Below are 6,000 nucleotides of genomic sequence, written 5' to 3'. Positions count from 1 at the left end.
GAGATGAGGTGACCTATCTCCTGGGGACTCCCTGCAATTCTCTCTTTTCTGGATGGCACCCCCAATGTGTTCTTGTACTCTTTCCCCTCCTTTCTTGGTCCTTGTTAGTCTTCCTTCAAGATGCCATTTTCACACTCCAGGGTAGCAGCCTGTGATCAATCCTTGTTACCTTTGGACTATATTATTATGGAGGCTTGTTTGAATCTCTCCTTATTGTCTACAATGTGTAGTTCATTTTTACAGCCATACTTCGAACCCCAACCTTGTTCTAGCCATATCTTTTATTCTCTCCCCCAGGCAACCTCTGCTGTTCCAGCCAAACTGGGTTATTTAGAAAGTAGAAAAAATATAGGTGTTCATGGGAAATTCAGTGTCTTACTTGTACTGTTATTTTTCAGCATCTTTATCTGATGAATTCCTATGTCCTTCAAAAGCCAAAAAAAGGCCCCAAATTCTGGGTTTATGTCTACAGTGAACTCCTATTATTCATCTTTTCAGCATATTTTATATCACTTACCAGATTCTGTCCAGAATTTTTTTATTTATTTGCATATCTTCTCTTCTCAGACATTGAGCTTCTTGAGGTTGACGTGACTATGAGGAATGGGGCAGGGGAAGTAGATTAAAAAGAAGAGTTGGACTAAAGCTTTGAATTCTACATTGTTGGGGAATGGAGTGGGGACTGAGGAGGGTAGGAGAGAGAGATCAGAAAAGGATGCAGGATGACATTTGAGAGGGAAAGATATTCTTATTATCTTTATATGTGTTTATAGGTTCATGGGTGCATACCCATGTCAAAACTTATCAAGTTGTACATTTAAAATATGTGCAGTTTATTATATGTCAATTATACCTCAATAAATTAATTAAAAAATACCCTACCCTTCAAGTTCTTGCTATAGAGTTCTTTCTAGAAATCAGATGAGGGAGCCAGGGAAGCATACCTAAGTGTGCCAACAGATACAGGCTTTGAAAATGCTGGACTGTGTCTGAAAGGCTGGGAGAAGTTTACTTTGTTTAATCATACAGGGTGGTTCTTATATTGATGGGCAGCCAGCTGATTCCAATAGGGATTTCCTTGACTTATCAAAATGCCTCAGTTCTCCCCAAACACCCAACCAAGCTCTTATGTTGACTTTCAGCCATGTGACAAGTTATCATCCATCATCAGGGCCTTTTATCAGGAGGGCCCATGTCATGGTCACTTGTCTTCATACATAAAAGGAGTGATGAGTCGGCTGCTGTGGGCAAATGGACCTGGGGTAGGGGAGAGGGAAGAGGCGGAAGCTGCTCCTTTAGCAAGAACCCTACTGCTGGCCAGAGTGGGGAATGTAAGAAAATGGTGCAGTCTTGTAAGCGTTCAGCATGCCATCTGAAGGGTTTGCCACGGAGACCAAAAGCAAAGAAGTTATACCAGAAAAAGAACAAGACAACAAGGTACCGACATTTTCTGATTACAAAAGGGGACTATCAAACCTGAGGAATTGTCTTCCTAGCTTGGCAAATGTTCCAAAACATCATGCCTTTGTCAAAGCCTCGCTTTCCATTTGCCTTGCAAAGTCTGTCTCCAGCTCTTCCCTAGCATTTCCCCTTTTCCACTGAAAAAAACTTTCCCCCACTTTCCCCACCAGTCCTGCAATGAAGCAGACTTTCTGCGTTCGTTGCTTGCCATCTTTATGCTGTAGAGCCTCCCTGGACCTACCTTTGTGAAGATGGGTTTCTCAAACTCTCTGATCTTGTAGCTGATGGAAATCTCTGGGAAACTGAGCTGGGCAGGTCCCTGAGTGTAACTCCGACATTTTCTCATTCTTGTCTCCTTAGTCAGTAGCGTATGCCAATGCCCTGGTTGAAGACGCTACTGGAATCCATGTTTTTCCATGTCATGTTTTCACCCATGGCCAATGAAAACAAGAGCTTCTTTGGGTGGAGGCCCCAAACCACCATCATCATCACTGATTTTACCTCTTTGGCCCAGGTCTCTAGATAAAGTTTCTCTCCTTCCAGAGACAAATGGTGTTTCTGTATGTTTTTGTGAAGCTGGAGAGTGACTGGTGCCAACCTGGAGTGCCCTGGCCTTTCCTACGTACTAGAAGGATTGGGTATGGAAGGTAAGGGTGGTTTTCTCCTTTGTACCTGTTTGGGAGGTTTGCTAGTGAAATGCGTGATTGGGTTTTGGTTAGGGGGTTAGGTTGAGATGCTTTCTGTATTTGAAAAGCACTTACTTGGTTTGATAAACATTCTAGACTGGCTTGGCCAGGAGCATAACCACCTAAAACTTGTAACCAGATCACTCACATGTCTAGCTTCATTTGTTGTTAATTAGTAATGAAGATGCCCAGTTTTCTGGAAACAAGCCCAGGTCCTGTCAACATGAAGCCCAGGAACTGTAAACATATAGAAGGGCAAAAATATAGCATAGGCCTAGAATGGCATATGTGTGTTTGGAGCATTTAAATGGACAGCGTCCTCAACCTTCTCCCAATAGTGTACTCTAGATGTGATGTAGTTTTGGGGCTCCTTGAGATTAAATAATTCTGATCACTGTACGGAATCCTTTGTGTAATTGAATGTGACCCTTGTTAATTCACATGAAGCTACCAGCTCATACTACCACCATTAGACTACAAAAGTTCTGTGGAGCACAGCCTGCCTCCCCCCAGGGATCACTAATGTAAAAATCTTTAACAATCATACGCCAGCATGGCCATAGCTAATCTGTAAGTTTAAGGCCTCAGTATCAATTCTCCTATCTTCTTTGAAACCTGAAAGATGTAGAAACTGGAAAGATGAGAGGAACTGCCTTTTTATAATTCAACAGAGTTGGGTAGACACCCTGGGTTTTGTCATATTTCACGTTGATGAGTTTCTTGTTCCCGGTAGAATGTGGGTTTCTCTCATGGTGGTTTTGCTCTTGGATGATCACCGTTTTAGTGTGAATTTAGGAAGATACAGAAGATATGTTAAGGCAGGTGTCCCTGTGCCCAGGAGCAGAGGCATCTGCAATAGGTTCTAGTTTCATGTCACTAGCAATGTTAGACTATGTCATGTGATAGCACCTTGCAGTAGTGTGTTTTACACACACACTGGCGTAGTCCTGGGAAGTAGGCAAAAGCAATGGTGAGTAGACTTTCCTGCTTCATTCTGGTGCCAGTCATCCATATCTCACTCACCCTTTTTGTAGATTTACACTGAACTTGGCCCTGTTCACAAGTATGTGCCTTCCAAGAGCTTACAGTCTAGAGTCAAAATAACAGTGAGGGAGACCTGCCTACTACGTGCTCAAAGCTTGACATTTATTGTAGAGAACTTTGAATCTTAATGTCTAAGTCATTCAATATTTATTGATGGGAAAGTTCTGTATGAATTAAATCCTGACCCAAGTTACACCAAGCAACAGCTTTTGGGAGTTATGTCGGGTGATATCTAAGAGGGATGGGTAGAATGTATTTTAGTCTTTACAGGGCAGAGCAGCCATAGTGACTGAATGGCCACAGCCATGTTCCAATAAGACTACAAAAATGTTTAGAGCTTGTGCTGACTGTCATTCCATTTTACAACTGAAACAGTTTTACAACTGAATGATTAACTTGAAAAATCACGGAAAGATAGAGGTCATAGAGTATTTTTTCTTCAGTGTTCTCTCTACTCTCAGAGTCCTGTGGGCAAAACTCCTGGAAATTTCCAAAGAAGGAAATCATCCTCCTTTGGTTCCTAAGTGTTGGTCTGACTCCTCCATTTCCAAACCCTCTGTGGCAGCTTGTTCTCTCTACTCATGGACCTTTGCCTCCTTCTGGTGTCCATCCGGAGGGCCATCTTTCTACTCATCTTGGTGTTAGACTCCTTGTAAAAGGGTCACTTTGGGATGCGGGGTGGGAGTAGGGGAGTGGGGCTGGGGCACAGAATCTACCAGTGCCAAACCAGATGTTCCTCAGGTGGTTAAGCCAGTGATGGGAAGGAGAGAGCTCACTGGCTATTCATAGGTCAGGCCCTTGTGTGATGCAAGTGGGCATGATGCTACAGCGACTATTATCCTTATACTTCATTATAGCAGGTGCTGAAACTGGCCCAAAATTAAAGTTGGTAAGTGAACTTTGAGGGCAGTCCCTTTTGCCCCTTTACAACTCATTTCCTAAAGTCTTTCTTTTTATTTATCTATCTGTTTATTCATTTATTTATTTTTATTTTGGTATTATTAATCTACAATTACATGAGGAACATCATGCTTACTAGACTCCCCCCATCACCAAGTTCCCCCCACAAACCTCATTATAGTCACTGTCCATCAGCGTAGTAAGATGGTGTAGAATCACTACTTGTCTTCTCTGTGTTGCACAGCCCTCCCTGTGCCCCCCCATTATACATGCTAATCATAATGCCCCCTTTCTTTTTCCCCCCCCTTTTCCCTCCCTTCCCACCCATCCTCCCCAGTCCCTTTCCCTTTGGTAACTGTTAGTCCATTCTTGGGTTCTGTGATTCTGCTGCTGTTTTGTTCCTTCAGTTTTTTCTTTGTTCTTATACTCCAAATATGAGTGAAATCACTTGGTACTTGTCTTTCTCTGCCTGGCTTATTTCACTGAGCATAATACCCTCTAGCTCCATCCATGTTGTTGCAAATGGTAGGATTTGTTTTCTTCTTATGGCTGAATAATATTCCATTGTGTATATGTACCTCATCTTCTTTATCCATTCATCTACTAATGGACACTTAGGTTGCTTCCATTTCTTGGCTGTTGTAAATAGTGCTGCGATAAACATAGGGGTGCATCTGTCTTTTTCAAATTGGGCTGCTTCATTCTTAGGGTAAATTCCTAGAAGTGGAATTACTGGGTCAAATGGTATTTCTATTTTGAGCTTTTTGAGGAACCTCCATACTTCTTTCCACAATGGTTGAACTAATTTACATTCCCACCAGCAGTGTAGGAGGGTTCCCCTTTCTCCACAACCTCGCCAACATTTGTTGTTGTTTGTCTTTTGAATGGTAGCCGTCCTTACTGGTGTGAGGTGATATCTCATTGTGGTTTTAATTTGCATTTCTCTGATGATTAGTGATGTGGAGCATCTTTTCATATGTCTGTTGGCCATCTGAATTTCTTCTTTGGAGAACTGTCTGTTCAGGTCCTCTGATCATTTTTTAATTCGATTATTTGCTTTTTGTTTGTTGAGGTGCATGAGCTCTTTATATATTTTGGATGTCAACCCTTTATCAGATATGTCATTTATGAATATATTCTCCCATACTGTAGGATGCCTTTTTGTTCTGTTGATGGTGTCCTTTACTGTACAGAAGCTTTTCAGCTTGACATAGTCCCACTTGTTTATTTTTGCTTTTGTTTCCCTTGTCTGGGGAGATATGTTCATGAAGAAGTCGCTCATGATTATGTCCAAGAGATTTGGCCTATGTTTTTTTCTAAGAGTTTTATGGCTTCATGACTTACATTCAGGTCTTTGATCCATTTCAAATTTACTTTTGTGTATGGGATTAGACAATGATCCAGTTCATTCTCTTACATGTAGCTGTCCAGTTTTGCCAACACCAGCTGTTGAAGAGGCTTTCATTTCCCCATTGTATGTCCATGGCTCCTTTATCATATATTAATTGATCATATATGTTTGGGTTAATATCTGGAGTCTCTGTTCTGTTCCACTGGTCTGGGCTCTGTTCGTGTGCCAGTACCAAATTGTCTTGATTACTGTGTCTTTGTAGTAGAGCTTGAAGTTGGGAAGCGAGATCCCCCCAACTTTATTTTTCCTTCTTGGGATTGCTTTGGCTATTCGGGGGTCTTTGGTGGTTCCATATGAATTTTAGAACTATTTTTTCCAGTTAGTTGAAGAATGCTGTTGGTATTTTGATAGGGATTGCATTGAATCTGTAGATTGCTTTGGGCAGGATGGCCATTTGAGCATGGGATGAGTTTCCATTTGTTAGTGTCCTCTTCAATTTCTCTTACAATGTCTTGTAGTTTTCAGGGTATAGGTCTTTCACTAAAGTCTTTCTTTTTT

At 41.6% G+C, this 6,000-nt stretch overlaps 1 long non-coding RNA gene across 1 annotated transcript in view; it reads left to right on the top strand.

Moving 5' to 3' along the window:
* Positions 1-264: 264 nt before the first annotated feature.
* The window catches only part of LOC140844742 (uncharacterized), a 37,051-nt gene continuing 31,315 nt past the window's right edge, over positions 265-6,000 (top strand). The window contains exon 1 of the long non-coding RNA XR_012123232.1: positions 265-2,108. This is a non-coding gene — a long non-coding RNA (uncharacterized lncRNA). The remainder of the gene's footprint in view (positions 2,109-6,000) is intronic.

Source organism: Manis javanica, chromosome 12 (assembly GCF_040802235.1).
Source record: "Manis javanica isolate MJ-LG chromosome 12, MJ_LKY, whole genome shotgun sequence".
NCBI lineage: Eukaryota > Metazoa > Chordata > Mammalia > Pholidota > Manidae > Manis > Manis javanica.
The sequence above is the reverse complement of the archived record's forward strand: the minus strand, read 5'-3'. Positions and strand labels throughout refer to the sequence as shown.